We start from the raw sequence: 19541 nt of genomic DNA, 5'->3' as shown, positions 1-19541 counted from the left end.
AAGCTCAGGATTCCAGACCTACTGCAGTTTCACCTGCCTGTAGCTGTGGTACCTTGGAATTAGAAAACCAAAAGTTTCTAAAATCTCACTGAAATAAAACTGGACAGATCATAGAATCCGAGGGAGATTTCAGGATGGGCTACAAGCAGAGTCTCAGGAGCTGGCCCTTCCAGAAAGCCACTGATTTCAGAAACACTGCAGTTACATTATGCCCATTCCCAGGCTTGCTGAAGGAAAGCTAAGCAGTGAGAAAACAGCCACCTCCTTCCTCCTCTAGAACATGAAGCAGATTCCCCCCCACCCCCAACTAAGTTAGGCTGAAGAAGACCTACAGAGGCTTGAAGCTGACCATGGAAAGGAAATCAAAGAGACTGAATAGTGAGAAAGAAGGACACCCAAACAAATTTGTTTTTCTTTTTCAATGATGTTCTGTTGAGTCTTAGATGTATAATCTACAGCGATTCTTGAACTTTTTCATAATTGTGTGCATACTTAATTCAGGCTATATTTTTATTGCTCAATTTTCTATTTCTCTCATTCTTAATATTTTTATTTTATCTTACATATGCATATCTATATGCATTGTATATATATATATATACACACATATATTTTCAACTTTTTTTTTTTTTGCCAGTCCTGGGCTTGAGCTCAGGGCCTGAGCACTGTCCTTGGACTTTCTCAAGGCTAGAGCTCTACCACTTGAGCCTCAGCACCACTTCCGGCTTTTTTCTATGTATGTGGTACCGAGGAATCGAACCCAGGTCTTCATGCATGCTAGGCAAGCACTTTAACCACTAGGCCAAACTCCCGGCCCCTATTTTCAACTTTTTAAAGAAGTTTAAGTCTTAGTTCTCTTCTTTCTTACTTGTTCCTACCTCTATTTTTTGTTATATCTTTTAGTATTTCTTTTCATACAACTTTAACCTATTTTCCTTTATTTCTGGTCTTCTGTCCTTCTTAATTTTCCTTAATTGTTTGTCTGTGAGTTAGACTGTATTTGTTTCCAATATGTTGAATGAAAAGATACAAGCCTTGTAAATGACTATTTGGATAAGGCTCTCTAAAGATTAGTAGATGAATTCATTAACTCCCCAAACAGAAAACTGAATGAATTCCAGTAGAAGACAAGAGTATAATGAAAAAAAAAATAGTCACACAGCTAAAGGACATGAGAGAACACCCGGAAAATAAAAGAAAGGGGTAAAGAAATCCGCAGAACATCTAAAACAAAGCTTCAAATGAAGAGATTGAAGCCATCAAATATTGTCAGTTAAAAGACAGAGGAATAAGAAAGTTGCAAGAGTTGACAGCAGATTAGAAGACACAGAAGACAGAGTCTCTGGAATCAAAGGTAGTCTAGATATTATACAGAAAGAACAGACAATTACTCAGAACAAATCCAAGAATCAAGAAAAGTCCTCACAGGAGCTTCAAGACACAATCAGAAGACCTAATTTAGTACAATTCAATGCTACTATATATTTAGAAAAGGTAATGTGGAAGGCCAACCGAAGGAGCTAAAAGGATAGGGTTTATATTTAACAGAATTCTAGCAGAGAATATCCTGAACACAAAATAATAGACCAATTCAGATCAAGAAGATTTTACAACTACAACAGACCAGACAAGAACAGGACATCCTACTACCACATTATAAGTAAGGAAAGGATCTTTAACGCTGTCAGGAAGAAAAGATAAGTTATAAATGCATGTTACATCTTAAAGGCAAATACTGCCAAAAAGAATATTGTACCCAGATAATAAATATATTATCCTTTTTTATTTCGAGGCTTGGAGTTGTAGCTCATTGGAGAATGCTTGTCTATAATGTGTGAATTTACCGCTAGAAGTTAAAAGATTGTTTTATAAAGCCTAAAATGGCAAAATAATATAGAAAATAGTTATGGCTAGTTAATATTAACTAATTGGTTCATTAAAATATAAATCAAACAGTTTGCAGTTGTAGAGATAATAATGCAAAAGAAGTAAAAACATGCCCTAAATCCAGGTATTTAACAAACTTTTGTTAAGTGTTTATTATGAATTTTGCAAATGACCAGGAGTTGGATAAATAAATGTGTGAGAGTACTTTCAGAAGTGTCAAGTGTCCAAAAGAAGTAGAATTTAGAAATAACAGCATATGATATATATTATAGAAGTCTGCAAATCTGTCAGTATTTTAATATATAATTTTGAAACTAGTAAATTTCAAAGTTACTGATTGGTATATATATATATATATATACGAACAATTTAAATACATGTCACATAATCTATATAGCATATATAATGTACATGTGGTGTATATAACATATAATATATATAACATACAAACTATTCTTGATGAAAAGAAATGAGCTGACAATGAAATATTTGGAAAGGAATTTACTTTTAAGGGTAAATATCAAGGGAAGACTTTTTATTTAGGTTATTCAAAATAAAAAGATTTTTGGACAATATAAGAGAGTGTTTACATTAAACTATTGTGCCCTTTTCTTTTAATTATACATGTACATATGATACATAATTTTTTAATTTTCATTTTTTTTCCTATCCCATGGCTTGAACTCAGGGCCTGAGCACTGTCCTTGAGCTCCTTTGTACTGGAGGCTAGAGCTCTGCCACTAATTTATTGGAGATAAGAATCACAGGAGGATATTTCTGATGGGGCTGGCTTCTAACTTAGATCCTAAGACCCCAGTCTCCTGAGTAGCTAAGATTACAGGTGTGAGCCACTGGCACCCATCTTGTAAAGCTATTTTGTTAAATGTGTTATCACAACTCTAAGATTCCACCTCACTCCAGTTAGAATGGCCAGGACCAAGAAATCTAATAACAACAGACGCTGGAGGGGATGTGGCCAGGAGGGATCACTACTACACTGTTGGTGGGAATGCAAACTGGTTCAACCACTATGGAAAGCAGTATGGCAGTGCCTCAAAAGACTAAACATAGAGCTCCCCTATGACCCAGCAATTCCACTACTTGGCATTTACCCAATCATCCAGACACAAGGACATACTAAATCCACTAGCACAACAATGTTCATTGCAACACTATTTACTATAGCAAAGATATGGAACCAACTCAGATGTCCCTCAGTTGATGAGTGGATCAACTAGATGTGGTATTTATACACAATGGAATTCTATGCTGCTGTCAGAAAAAATAGCATCTCCCCATTTGTTAGGAACTGGAAAGACTTAGAAAAAATCATATTAAGAGAAGTAAGCCAGACTCAAAGGAACTTAGGCTCAATGGTTTCCCTCATTCATCATAACCAGTAGAAACCTTGGGCTCTAATAGCAAAGATTTGCAATAGAGCAAAAACTTGATACATAAGGACATATAGTATGAAACTAATTGAATGGACCTCTAGGATATTGAAACAAAAGCCATATAACGAATGATTGCTGTCCTTAAGGTGCTATGTTATCTCTCATCTCTTTTGCTGTTCCTTTGTTATCTCATATTGTCACAATATCTCACTTTGTTATCTGATATATTGGATACATTTATATTTGATTACTTGAAATTGAACAGGGAAGGGGGGAAAACCAAGAGAGGGGGGTGGGTGGAGAGTAATGGGGACCAAGACATGTGGAAGGGTATCAATGTATGTGAATTAATGCACCTTCTATCTGGCAAATATCATGTAATCCTTTTATTAAATACAATAAAAATATTTTAAAAAATCTAGATACATAAGGCCATATAGTAGGACGCTAAATGTAAGGACCTCCAGGATATAGAATCAAAAGCCATATATATAATGAGTGATTTTTGTCCTTAATGTACTATGTTATCTCATCTCTTTTGCTATCACTTGGTTATCTCATATTGTTACAATATTTCAGTTTGTTATCTGATATATTTTTATATATGCTTAATTGGTTATTTGAAATAGGATAGGGAAGGGGGGGAATCAAGATGAGCAGGGTAGAAGGGGAGGGAAATGGGGACCATGACATGAGAAAGGGTATCAGCATTTGTGAAGTAATGTACCTTCTATCTGGTGAGTATAATGTAACCCTTCTATTAATTGCAATAAAAATATCTGACGAAAAAAATGTTATCAGGTGATATATAGAGAGGTTGCAGTTACAATCATAAGGTAATGAATACATTACTTCTTGAACACTGCTACCTCTTCTGTATTATTTTCCCACTTTCCCTTCCCCCGTCCCCTCCCAAGTTGTAAAGTTTACTTGCAATATATTTATCCTTGTGATTTTTGTTTTTAATAATTTATTATGTGAACTTCTTTCTTTATTTTTCCCCTCCTCCCCTGTTGGTTTATCCTTTGTTGCTGCTGTATCTGACTTTGGTACTTGTTGTATTGTACACACATTTATTTGTTTATTTGAATCAGTGAAGGGGGAAAAAATGGACAAGGTTGAAAAGGAAGGAGTTTGAACCAATATAACGGTAATTTTCACAAGTTTGTAAGACTAATTTTTAGTGTCATTAGGCATATATGGGACAGTTTATGTAACTAGTTCATTGTCCTATAAAATACAAATTTATCATACTCAATAAGGATATTGTTCTCCTTCAAATATACCATATCCCTGATCTTCATAATCTACTTGAATTTTCATGAATACCTACTAACCATTGTAATGTTTCTTGACTTTTCAAATTTCTTGTATTTATTACCAAGATTCTGCTGTGAAATGCCTAGCATGGATCAATAAATTTGAAATGAGAATGAAACTACTCAATCCATATAAATCCTTTTGTTCTGTGGCTTCTTGTAAAATTCAAGGTTTCTTCTTCATAACTTTCAATGGTACCAATCAATAAAATAAATATATTACATTTATGACAATACAAAACTATTGCAAATGTTTAGTAACTAATGTCAAAACAAATGTCTTTGGATTCTAAATTCATGTGCTGAAATATATTCTGTGATTTTGTTTTCCCATTGAAATTTCTTCATAAAACCACAAATGTTTAGCAGCATCTCAAAAAAATGTTGATAGATGCAATAACATTATATTTCCTAACATAATCTTTCACAATCCTGATTCAGTTGTGTTTTAACAGCATATTTCTAAATAAGTTAAAATTTTAACAGAACATTATATACATAAATTGTCCAAAATTTAAATGGCTATTTAATGAAGTGCTAATTAAATACTTGGTGAGAGGGAGATAATTTTTCTACATATAATACCTAAATTAACTATCTTAAAAATTATAATATAAATCCATTGATCACATGCAAGCATTTTATAAAATAAAAATTAACATACATTGAGAATAAGTATAGAAAAATCATTTAAATTGTTGGCATATAAAAACAAACAGATATAATTTTATGAAAGTGGTTATAATTGAAGTGAAATCTGACCTGGAGAAAATAAACTTGTTTAAAATTATTGCATTTTTACCTTATATATCAATTCAGATTTGTGAATCTTTAACTTCTATGTTTTCAATTCGGGTTTCAATGATAATAATAATATAAAAAAGAAGCAGGAACTTGAAATTTTTCTTGTAAAGAACCTGCTACTCAAGGTTCTGATGCCTCATTCCTGCAATCCTAGCCCACTAAAGTGTTAGAAACTGAGAGAATTCCTGTTCCAAACAACTGAGATTTCCTTATGAATTAATAAGCAAAATTATTGGCTGGAATTGTCACTTAAGTGTGTTAGCTATGAGTAAGGAATCCAAATAAAAGTGGGCCAGTTTAAAACCTACTGGTAGACACACCAAACTATCAGCAAAAAGTAGTACTGGAGGCAAGGATCAAGAAACAAAGTCTCCACCAAGCAAATTCATGGCCTTAGTACAAATTCCCATGCTGCCCCCAAAACAACAGCAAGTAAAATACTTCCTAATGCAGTTTTGTTAATAAATGGTTAGCTTTATTTATCTATAAATATTGCATAAAAATTAAATGTTATAATTTCTCTTTGAGGTAATAGATTTTAAATGTGTCATCCATGAAGATGATCAGAAAAATATCAGCATTCATAAAACTCATTTTTGTTACATCAGTTCTGTTATATCAGTTCGGTTATATGTTTCTTTCTTACTGTGACTTTTTTCATAATATTTGTCCGTGTGTTTGTGTCTCTTCTTCTTTTATAGGACCATTAAATGTATTTGGCTATGTTCCAAGCTATTTCCCAATTAAATCAATTTACAGGCGCTGGAGATTACAGGTGTATTTTGGAAGGTCCTATAATTTGGAGTTTTTCTTTTCTCTCATGATACAGTGAGATCTGTTGACTACGGCTGTATTCAGTGTTAGCTAGGAGAGAGCAGTAAAGCAAGCAAAACAAAATAAAACAATCAGAAGAGATCAAGAAAGAGAGTGAGAGAAATGATACCCTGGCAATATATTGAAATAATGAGAACACATAGTTTCTCAGAGGACAACTATTGAGAGAGTTTTATTACCATCATTGGACAAGTGGCGAAGGAAGAGAACTGATTTTTTATGGACACATAAGCCAGATGTAACAAGGAGAGACACAAATACAATGCGTACACACACATATTTGTTTGTATACATTCGTTTTCATTTAAGCTTGTTGTATTTAAATTACCTTGCTATGCAATTACATATTATGCTTAACTAATTCTATATTAAAATGTATTTAATGATTTAATACATATAATTATACATTGTAGTTTTGTTTATGTGTGTGAGTGCTTTTATTGACAGACTGCAATTTATCTCAATAACATGGTCACAGCAGAAGAGTGACTTCCTATTTCCTTATGTTTTAGATAATTAAATAAATTTCTGCTTGTACACGAGGTGACATTGATTAAAAACCATTCTACTCATAACCTGACTTATGGAAGTGTACTCTCTTTCTCCAACTACTTAAACTGTAATGGCCAGATTCTTTGTAACCTATGAAAATTACAATGCAGCAATATTTAATTGTGAATTTTATTTTCCTAGGCTCAGTGTCATTGCTATGGCTACAGATTCTGAAAAATGACTTTTCCTTTTAGTGACCAAGTATCTTTCTGTATCCTTCCCACCAAATCCCATTTTATCTCTCCTTTATTTACTCTTTATCACAATAACATCAGCTCTCAGCCAAGGCTGAGTGTATTTTTCAAACTCACTGGTGACTAAAGCCACTATTTTCTCTTTCCACCTAGATGTCAGGAGTTGAAGGATGGCAGTAGGTTTTCCCTTTTATTTTCTAGTGCTTCCTTTCTACACTGTCTCATCACATTATAGGCAACAGCAGACAGGATGCACTGAGAGAGAATCATTAAGTGAAATCCTTCTTGTTCTCTACCAGACTCAAGTAGAAGTGGAGAAAATACATGTTTTTATAACTAGAAATTTATGGAAGTTCATTTCTAAATCTGTTGCAAAATTTGTGATTATATAGACAACATATATATTGGCAGGATGCTTAACCATTTGGAAATATTCCAGCAAACTGTATGCTTAAGTTTTAATCTAAAATTTTGGCTATTCTAGTTCTCAGTTCTTAGATTTCAAATTGGCTAGAGTATTAAAAGATGTCTTGAGCTATAGCAGGAATGTCAAATGTACATGCAAATTGTATATTGATCTATCAATCTATATCATTATCTGTCTTTATATATTATCTGTATTTATATATTATTTGATTGCCCTCTACAGCAATTCTTTATATTTTTATAAACTTTGAAATTGTATCATCTATGGGCTAAATTCTCATTCATATATGTTTATAACATGAAGTATCTACTAAAAGTAGGAAATATTGCTTTTGAACTAAAATTAAATATCCCACTGCTAAATTTCTGTGCATAGTTTTAAGCTGATTGGTATGGATATTTATATAATACTCAGAGAATTTCAATTTTTTTAGTGGAATAAATGTGATGAACTAATATAAAAGATGTAATTTTTGTAAAAAATGGTTCCTATATCTGCAAGCATTCCCAATATAAATATAGTTTGCCAAATTTTACTGTGAGCTCTTTTGCTACCATTTGTATTAACTGGAAAGCTGAACTATTTGTGTGCATACATCATTGTTCTCTAATGTTCACATATGTACATTTACACATAAGCTTAAATTGAAATTTTATATAGATAAAAATGATCCATCATAGAAGATGCAGGATCATTTCGCAATACAGTTTATATATGTGAACCATGAGGCACATTGTGTCTTAATATTCTCAAATTTCTTGCTTCTCTTACCTAAGTAGTGAAGGATAATTAAAGGGAAACCAAGAAGATGATAATGTTTTCAATACTATAAAGAATATTTAAATATTGATTATTATAATAAATTCTTATTTTCACAGTACCCAGAGAGAATTTACTCTGTCCTCAAGAGTTTTTCCAAGAGCTTTTTGACAAAGACTAGAAAAAATCTTGACCACTGAAAAGAAGCTTTCATCTCCAATCCTGTCTTCTTTCGTGCAGTTTAAAGTCAAAGACACAGATCTCAAGCACATTGATTTCTGTCAAAGCTGAAACCCTACTCTTCTCTCCAGATTTATAACTGTTATCCTAAACCAATAGTAATAAATTTTAAACACTTGATGATCTTCAAATTTCATGGTTAAGCAAATAATAATGAATCAGAAATTCCATTAAAATCAATAATCTTCTGTCAGCACTTGTTTACCTTTTAGGCAAAACAAGATCTGAGTATTTTCCTCCTTCTATAATTCATATACAGTTGGATCCTACATCTGCAGATTCCACATCTGTAAACACAATTTAGGATCAAAAACAGGTGAAAAATTGTCTGTGTGCCATTGTGTGCAGACATTTTTCATATTATAAACAATATAATGTAATAACAATATATTCGACACTTACATTGAATTGAGTACCTAAAGTGTCTGGAAAGGATTTAACATATAAGGTATTATTTGAATTGTTTATAGAGATTACATATATATTTATCTATATGCCATTTCACGAAGGAATTTAACATCTAAATATATGTACATATATATGTCATTTCTCAAAGGACTTGAACATTAGCATGCATATAGAAAAGACGTTAAAATTGAGCCAATTTTTCATATTGAGTTGAAGAATTTTTGTTTCATTTACTGTCACCTTTTCTCTAATTTGTAATGATAATTTTTTACTAACAATTAGTATTATATTTGTCTTGCTTCCCCATCTTCCCCACCTCAGGTTTATACTATTCCTTCCTTCCTTACTGATGAAAGCATCTGAAAAAAAATATCATTCAAAACATTCCCATAAGATTGCAGAAACCGGGGTCGGGAGTTTGGCCTACTGGTAGAGTGCTTGCCTAGCATGCACCAAGACCCGGGTTCGATTCCTCGGTACCACATACATAGAAAAAAGCCGGAAGTGGTGCTGAGGCTCAAGTGGTAGAGTGCTAACCTTGAGAAAGTCCAACGACAGTGCTCAGGCCCTGAACCCACTCCCACGACTGGCAAAAAAAGGGGGGGAGGGCAAGAAGTTTGGCCTAGTGGTAGAGTGCTTGCCTAGCATGCACGATGACCCGAGTTCGATTCCTCGGTACCACATATATAGGGGAAAAAAAAAAAAGCTGGAAGTGGTGCTGAGGCTCAAGTGGTAGAGTGCTAGCCTTGAGAAAGTCCAAGGACAGTGCTCAGGCCCTGAACCCAAGCCCAGGACTGGCCAAAAAAAAAAAAAAGATTGCAGAAAACTTATTTCAATGACAAAAAAGAAGCCTGTCTTTATAAAACATTTCCATAGACAATTCTGTCAATGTTGTAGAAAACAGAGATTCAGTATGTACACTGCATTTAAGAAATAAAAAAGATGAGAATGGAAATGGATTATTTTTAACAACAATTAAGGCCTACAAATGAATATTATAGAAGCTAAAATCAAATTTGTTCAAAAAATTTTAGCACAATATTTTTTTTTTGCCAGTCCTGAGCTTGAGCTCAGAGCCTGAGCACTGTCCTTGGACTTTCTCAAGGCTAGAGCTCTACAACTTGAGCCTCAGCACCACTCCTGGCTTTTTTCTATGTATGTGGTAAAGAGGAATCGAACTTGGGTCTTTGTGCATGTTAGGCAAGCACTCTATCACTAAGCCAAACTCCAAGCCCTCATCACAATATTTTAACTTCTTTTGTTATGAGTTGAAATCTCATTGCCCAGTTATTAGTCAATATGCAAGAACAGCACTTTAATTTTACACACACAGATTTCAAAAATATTTTTATCTCTGTAAGAATGGATTTCTTTTTTTTTAATTTTTTATTGTAATTAGTAAAAGGGTTACATGATATTTGCCAGATAGAAGGTGCATTAATTCACATACATTGATACCCTTTCACATGTCTTGGTACCCATTACCTTCCCCCCCACCCCCCCACCCGTCTTGGTTTTCCCCCCTTCCCTATCAAATTTCAAATAACCAAATACAAATAAATTCAATATATCAGATAACAAAGTGAGACACTGTAACAATATGAGATACCCAAGGGACAGCAAAGGAGATGAGAGACAACATAGTACATTAAGGACAACAATCATTCATTATATGGCTTTTGTTTCAATATCCTGGAGGTCCTTTCAATTAGCTTAATACTATATGGCCTTATGTATCAAGATTTTGCTCTATTGCAAATCTCTCCTAGTAGAGCCCAAGGTTTCTACTGATTATGACGAATGAGGGAAACCATTGAGCCTAAGTTCCTTTGAGTCTGGCTTACTTCACTTAATATGATTTTTTCTAAGTCTTTCCATTTCCTAACAAATGGGTCGATGTCATTCTTTCCGACAGCAGCATAGAATTCCATTGTGTACAAATACCACAACTTGTTGAATGGATTTCTTAAGGAAAGCTTATCACATCAGAATTTCACTTGAAAGAATATGCTTTCCATAGTCTTACATTACCATAATCTGAATATTAATTAGTAATACCTGTCATTTGGTGAGTTAGACTTAGGTTGTGGTTTCCTAAAAGCAATAAGGAAAGCAAGAATGAAGTGCTGTAATTTCTGATCCCAGAAATACCAAGTGATGAAGTAAAACAAATGAGATAGAGAGAGAAGGAAGACAAACAAAACGGGCATTAATAGGCAGGAATTCATCTCCTAAGGGGCGTGAATCATTGGAGCTCAATATTCATAAGGGAATTCTGAAATAGAATGTATCACTTTATGTTTTAAGCGTCTAAAGCCGCACTTTTTAATCCCCTAGGCCTGTTGTCTGGTAAAGCCTTATCTTCAATTGACTAAGTTTCCATGGAAACAGAGAATTTTTATGTTGACTTTGTATTTTAAATATGCATTTTATGACCAAGATGAATTATTTCACATGTATTACAGATAGTTGACTTCATTCATAAATATATATTATAAATGTATATGTGAATTGATTAGGAAAACAGTTTAATTATTACAAATCTATGAAACTATCATTATAGGTTCTAATACAGAACATATCTCCTGGGTTCTACCTTTATATTACAAATAAAAATAACACTAGGAATTCTATGCTGCTGTCAGAAAGAATGACATCACCCCATTTGTTAGGAAATGGAAAGATTTAGAAAAATCACATTAACTGAAGTAAGCCAGACTCAAAGGAACATAGACTCAATGGTTTCCCTCATTTGTTACAATCAGTATAAACCTTGGGCTCTCATAGCAGAGATTTGCAATAGAACAAAAACCTAGATACATAAGGCTATATAGTATGACACTAAATGAAAGGACCACTAGGATATAGAAACAAAAGCCATAGAATGAGTAATTTTTGTCCTTAATGTACTATGTTATCTCTCATCTCTTTTGCTGTCCCTTGGTTATCTCATATTGTTACAGTATCTCACTTTGGATGTATTTGTATTTGGTTATTTGAAATTGGATAGGGAAGGGGGAAAACAAGATGAGGGGTGGGGTGGGGGGGAGGGTAATGGGGACACAGACATGAGAAAGTGTATCAATGTATGTGAATTAATGCACCTTCTATCTGGTGAATATAATATAACCCTTCTATTAATTACAATAAAATATATGATAAAATAACAATAGAAACTACAATCACTTTAATTCACTGATAGGCACAACTATCTCATTTCCAAATTATTTTACTGTAACTCAGAAATTCAGCTTAGTAACAGTTAATCTGTTTAATATGCATAATTTTAGTTTACTGCAATATCTCCAAAAGCGGTCAGTTGTATTTTGAGCTAGGACTTTATAAAATGTCATTGATATTTAATTGGCATAGTTTCTTATTATGTGGAAGATTCTCCTGCCATCGTGGTCTTTGTTATTTTATCCTGTTGATATTTTTGAAAATCTAAAACGTTTATCTTCTAGAATGAATAGAACTTCTATTAAGTTGTGACAAAGTCCTTTTTACATATTTGTGGTATTATTTTAGCAAAGGTAATTTCTGATCTTTATTACGTACACTATAAAGTATATAATAGAGTATCTCATAAGATACCATAAAGGAATATCACATAAATCTTACATGAAAAATAGTTTTGTAAATTCCCGTGTATTTAGGAGAAAGAAAATATCATTTTTCTGTACAGTTACTCAGATATTATAGCACTCATGGGTTGCCATTATGCAAACAATTATCATTTACAGTAACTAATAATGATATCTACATTTATCACAAATTTATGAAATATAATCATACACAATTATGAAATTACTTATGCTTCATTTGATGTTTTACTGTGCTTTATGTTATCTGAAGGTGTTACACTGGATAATTTAAAAAGAGCAGCAAGTTACTTGTTTAAGATATTTAGGCAGATGTTTAAGGCCAGGATCTAAGAATCTTAAGTTTTGAGATCCTTCTTAAAGCATCACAACATGATTGCAAGAACTATACAGGGCGAGGCGTTGCTTTAATAAATACATACATAAATAAACCCACACTAATGAAAATGAGTCCTCACATATGAATCAATTCATGAGAGCCAAGCCTTATGAAATATTCATCTCAATAATATTGCATTGCTGCATAAATTTGAAGGCTCATTCAATGCATAGTACTTATATAGTAGAGTGATATACTAACATAAAACTTTAATTAGAAGAACAAAAGTAGCTAATTTTACCTAATCTTTGGCTGATTGTGATGAAACATGTTTTATATACACCTATCATAGTTCAAGAGTTGCATGTATGGAGGCATATCATCAGTACATAATAGAAAATTATTTCAGCTTTAAAATTCTGGTGTCCTCAAGTGCATGGTGGGAATATGAGATAGGAGCAATCCAGTGGCTTTCTGACATAGGTACTCAAAGCTCAGTTTGCCATGAGTCTCAGAGGAAATTTTGGACTCAGACATCAAAATTATTCATGACTTAGAAACTGGCAAATGGACAGAATGCATTTGAAAAGATGAGGTTTTCAGGATTCAATATTATGGCTTGAATACAAAACTTTGCCCACAGGCTCATGTTTGAATCCTTTGCTTCATAGTTATTCCTGCTATTTTGGAATGTTCTAGCAACATTAAGAGATGAAATTAAGCTAAAGTGGTAGGTCCTTGAAGGAGGAGCTCTGGGAATGTTTTGTGCCTGGCTCCTTCCTTTAGGACTTCCTATCTGTCATTAACTGAACAGTACTAATTAGACACATGCACAGCCACAATAATAGTCTGCAAATACACATACAACCAAGCAAACATAGACTGCACAGTTTGAAAAAATGAAATGAAACTCATCCTTCTTCATTTAAACTATTTCCATCAGACTTAGGTCACAGGGACAAAAACATTAACAACTAGATGGCTAGGTCTCAGTGGCTCATGCCTAGCTAGTTGGGAGGCTGAGATCTGAAGATCTCAGTTCAAAGCCAGTCCAGGCAGGAAAGTCTGTGAGATTTTATCCCCAGTTAAACAGCAAGAAAAGCCAAAAGTTGGTCTGTGACTCAAGTGATAGGTTGCTAACATTGAGCATAGAAGCTCAAGGGCAGTGCCTGCACTTTGAATTCAAACCCAAGGACCAGTTGAGACACATACAAATTAACTATGCTGTGGTGATTATTTATGTAGCTATTACTATACATGGAATAATATTGAAGCAATAGTAGATACTATGCTTTGATATTTGAAGTCTGAGAGAATATTGGTGGTTAATTGCCACTAATGGTTCAAGTAAGACAATTCAGACTAATTTGATTATAATAAACATATAGTTAAGAATATTGTATTATAAAGTCACTGGGTGAAAATGTTCTCCGAAGTTAACACTTCCTAATGTACTTCTTTAAAAAAAAAGAAACTCTTGCTGGTTCTAAAATCTTATTCTAAGTTTTAACTGTATGAACCTATTAGATTCAAATAAATTTAATATTTCAATTGTATATTTTAAACATCAAATTTCTAACGTTCTAGAACGGTTTATTTGTACTTTTGTGTATTCTGAATTTAACTACTGCATGTAGAATATAAAATTACAAAAAAAGATATATTCTTGTTAATTCTAACACAGGTTATCATCTCACAGGGCAGATTGAGTAATAATAGCTATCTATCTGTAGTGCAATTGTCAGTTGCCAAACTTTCAAAACCATCCTAGCAATTCTATTGTAGCTATTCATTTCCAGAGACTACTAATAATGTTTTTCATTATTATAGTATTTTGTGGTTTACAAAGCAAACTTCTCAAGCATTACTTTGCTTAGAGTTTTCAGAAACCCCTGAGGATATTAAATTGCATTTGGTGCATGGGTTTCAATTACAGATAAGTTTTGTATCTCAATACATGTTATCAAAATGTAATGTTTTGTAATTGTATTCTTATGTTATTCTCCTCAAATCAAAGATAACTGAAGAAACTTGAGTTGCATTGCTCTTGTGGAACAGATCCTTTTGCAAACAAGAGCATTTGATGAAAGAATTTTGTTGGTACAGTTCTTTCTTACTTTGGGGACTTGGCAAGAAAAAAATCCACACATACTTCAATAACCCGATTTGCTTCACATGACATTTAGAGATAATCCAAAATATAATCTGAAGAGAGTGAATATGAATAAATTATCTCTTATATCCCCTAGGATATTTCACAGTTTAGATATCAGGGTATTAAGACTGAATAATATTGAAAAGCTGTTAAGCATCAAAACAAAGCATTTGCTGATGAAGTTAAAATTGCTGTGCAGCAAATCTTGGGGATGGAATAAAATCGAACTTCATTTATTTCATTGTTAGTAAAATGATAGTCCAATAACATTTATTATATCCATGTTAGTTTCTGTATTATGTAACATTGCACTATGAAGCTTTTTCACATGTGATTCCTAATTTTACTATAAAATAGAAAGTTAGAACACTTTAATTTTCAAGGTTATGCATGGCTCTTATTATCAAAAAGAAATATTCATTCTGCTGCTAGTTTCTAAACTTTCAATCTGCATGTGATTGAATGACAATATATTTATTTGCTTATGGCTTGCTATACAGAGTAAAAAATGATAGGACTTACAAATCTGCTTCCTTTTCAATCAATATTGAAAATAGTTTAACATGTTGGACATGAGATTCAATATTCTATAATGAAAAGCATTACACAAGGAAAAATACTTCAAGGCCAAGAAAGCCATCTGCTTTAGGCTAAAATCTCACTGCCTTTTGGCATACATGATGATTAGTCACTAATGTATTAATTTTTAAATAAAATGAGCATGTTACCATATCTTTTCTTTTTACGATCATTATCAGGACATTATAAAGCCAAAGTATAAGTTAACATGCAGATATTTTATAAATATTGTAGGGCATCTCAAAGTAAATTAAAATAAAAAATATTACCTGGAATTCATTATCATCATGTGTTATCTCAGTGACAAAGATAATGTGGTTTCTTTATGCATGAAGTTAATGAAATATGGGGAGGAGAAAAAATTTAAATACATGAAACGACCTCAGCAATATATATATACATATGTATATATATAATTATTTTTTGTGAGTCATGGGACTTGAACTTGGCCTGGGTACTGTCCTTGAGCTCTTCAGCTCAAGGTTACCACCGTACCCTTGAGCCAACACCCACTTACCATTTTCTAGAGGTTAATTGGAGATAAGAGTCTCAGGCCTTTTTGTGCCAAGCTGGCTTTGAACATTGATCCTCAGCTCTCAGCCTCCTGAATAGGTAGATTTACAGGTATGAGCCACATGGCCCCACTTCAGTAATGTTTTTGAGAATATTGACTTGAGACTGAAACCTGAATTAACCAGCCAAAAGCCAGGCTGCAGGTAAGACTCAAGTGGTAGGTATATATTTCTTTCCTTCTTTCTTTCTCTCTTCCTTCCTTTCTTTCTCTCTTCCTTCCTTCCTTTCTTTCTTTCTTTCTTTCTTTCTTTCTTTCTTTCTTTCTTTCTTTCTCTCTCTTCCTTTCTTTCTTTCTTTCTTTCTCTCTCTTCCTTTCTTTCTTTCTCTTCTTTCCTTCCTTTCTTTCTTTCTTTCTTCCTTCCTTCCTTCCTTCCTTCCTTCCTTCCTTCCTTCCTTTCTTTCTTTCTTTCTTTCTTTCTTTCTTTCTTTCTTTCTTTCTTTCTTTCTTTCTTCCTTTCTTTCTTTCACTCTTTTGCCAGTCCTGCAGCTTGAACTCAGGGCCTAGCCAATGTTCTAGAGTTTTCTCAGTGCTAGCATTCTACCACTTGAGCCACTGCACCACTTCTGGCTTTTCTCTGTATGTGGTACTGAGGAATCGAACCCAGAGCTTTGTGCATGTTAGACAAGACACTCTAGTACTACACTCCTAGCCTTGTCTAGTACAATTTTTATGTACATACCTTGCACATTATCACTACAATTATCTACATTTCTCTTTCTATTTGTTTACCCCTCTCTCCCACTCTGAGCAACACATGTGTTTTAGCCTTCATGTATTCATTTTGTGTAAAATATGTTAGTTCTTCAAGGGAGTTATATCATGACATCCTTCCCCTCAGTATACTTACGTGTGATGAGTATGACCCAATAAATGCCACAACATTCTTAAGACTATAATAATGGAGTTTTACTCCCTATATAGCAAGAATTTTAGAATAGCACAGTACTCTTGTGATTACAGAAACTTAAGACTTTATCTAAAATATTCTGACACTGTTCCTGTGCCAAACATTCTTTTTTTCACAGTAAAAATTTGTCTGAACTCTCTTTCTAGATTTAATTTTCCATGTAGTAATGCAAAATTATTATTAAAATTGGTCATGGAACTTGATCATTAAAAGTCATCTATGCTAGGGCCGGGAGTTTGGCCTAGTGATAGAGTGCTTGCCTAGCATGCACGAAGACCTGGGTTTGATTCCTTGGTACCACATACTTAGAAAAAGCCAGAAGTGGTGCTGAGGCTCAAGTGATAGAGTTCTAGCCTTGAGAAAAATCCAGGGAGAGTCCTCAGACCCTGAGCTTAAGCCCAAGACTGGCAAAGAAAAAAAAAAGTTATCTATGCTAGCCACTAAAGGTGTGGCACTACAATGAGGTTCCTGCCTACCAACTGTGAGGCTGTGCGTTCAGTCCCTGGTAGAGAAAAAAATCAACTCATCGGGTTTTTTTTTGTTTTGTTTTGTTTTGAAAATCTTTCACTTCAAAAGCAAATCATATTGTCCCTATTGTAAATATGAATGTGAACACACACACACAGACACACACACACACACACACACACACACACTGTTTTGTATCACTGTTACTTTTTGTTGCCCATTTAAACTTTTAAACTGACAGCAATTTGCTCTGTGCTTTCTTTGCAATAACCACACTTTAGAGTATAAGTAAATCAAACGTGAGATGAAAGAAAAGCATTTCTCTTTGGAAAACACTTCAAAAAATCAAGTTTGTCATTTAAACATTTTTCTTCATATTGATCAATGATTCAATGTACTTCATAAAGACTTCTATCTGACACAATAATGTTACTTGTTTTTTTTAATGATGTACCATTTGTTAATCCTAGTTCTCAATATTCTTCAACTCTGTATCTACTATCAATCATTAAGATTACCTTTCACCTTACCTTGTTTACTAAAGCATACCATTCTATGACTATAGAATAAAAATAATTCAAAAAACATAGTATAAATGTCAAAACTATTATTCCATGCATAATGTCACATCATGAATCAGCATGCCTTCATTACAACCACCAGATATTAAAGGGGAGATTGAAACATACAGTTTGCTAACATTGCCTGCTCAGGTTTGACTGGGACGTTCATACCATGAGGACAAAAAAGCTGAGGTTAGATAAACACGCTTAGTAAAGAATGGTGGGCAGACTATGTAACTATCTCTTCAGCACAATCTGCTTCTCTAAATTTTAATCTTCACAGATACATCTATCTACTATATACAACTGTGTGCCACTTGCCATACTCTTCTGTTTGTGCTATAGTCTGTGTTCAGTGTCAATGCTTACCTGCAATAAATAACGGAGGTTCACTTTTCATCTCTATTCTTCAAACCACATCAGTTATTTTAACTAGTTGCAATCCCATCAGTTACAAAATACAGTTGCAATTGGATCAATGAGTTTGTGATATGGCTACTAAACTTTATTTATAACCAGCATTTTTTTGTTATTTTAAAGGATATTGAAATGCTGTTTTTTTATAAAGTTATACTTGTAAGATGAATAGTCTTTTCTGGTTCCAGAGTTTACGCTTTATAAGTTAACATTGAATTAATAATCTTTAATATCTAACAACAATATTGTATGTATACTATAAATCATCAAAATACTGATCATAAGATTAGTTTTCTTAACTGCTTCTGGGTACATTGTTCACAACCTCATTACTTCAGAGACAGGGTTCTCACAGATTTCTAGATGACTAGGACTAGCAGGGTAAATTAGAAAAAAATTCAGGTTAAAACATTAGCATATTATTTTGTTAAAGCCCTGGAAATATCACAGATTGAGTAACTTAAATCTCACAAAGTAATTTTCTTCTTTTGAGGGTCCAATCAAGATGTAGATTTTATTTCTCTTGAATTTGTACTTCTTGCTTTTTCATGGAGTATGTACCAACCACCAAATAAAAGTCAGGCTCCACCTCTCCATATACAGACTCATTTAACTTTCATTACCCTATTATTTCAACAAAAAATCATATCCTGACCTCCAGTTTATAAAGAGCTCAGCACATGAATTTTGAGAGTAGACAATCAGTGGTAGGAGAAAGCTCCCATGATTATTCAAGAAGGAAGTCATAGAAGAAAAAGCACCTTCCAATGCTTAGTTTGAACAGGACTTGAGTTTGTGTGTGTGTTAGGACAGCTAGCTTTATCTTTCCAGAGAATGGGGGGTATGGAGTGGTCCCCTTAAGTACAAGGGATTAGGATTAAATTCCAAGGCAATTTGGAGTGATAGACTATAGAGGATTTGGTTCTAATTCCAAATGAGTAATAAAGAAACAAAATCTCAGCGATGAAAACAGGGGTTCAACATCTCACAAAGGACCATACACAAAAGTACCCCTTGATCTAGGCAGAGAAGCTTGAGAAACCCTTATCAAAATTTCTTCCCTGAAGTCACTTACAGTTCCTTTTCCACAAATAGAAACTCAAAAGTTAGGTAGGAAAGGTGTCCCCTGCCTATGAGAG

This window comes from Megascapheus bottae, chromosome 9 (genome assembly GCF_031878675.1).
Source record: "Megascapheus bottae isolate mThoBot1 chromosome 9, mThoBot2.hap1, whole genome shotgun sequence".
Taxonomy (NCBI): Eukaryota; Metazoa; Chordata; class Mammalia; order Rodentia; family Geomyidae; genus Megascapheus; species Megascapheus bottae.
This window is presented reverse-complemented; position numbering follows the sequence as displayed.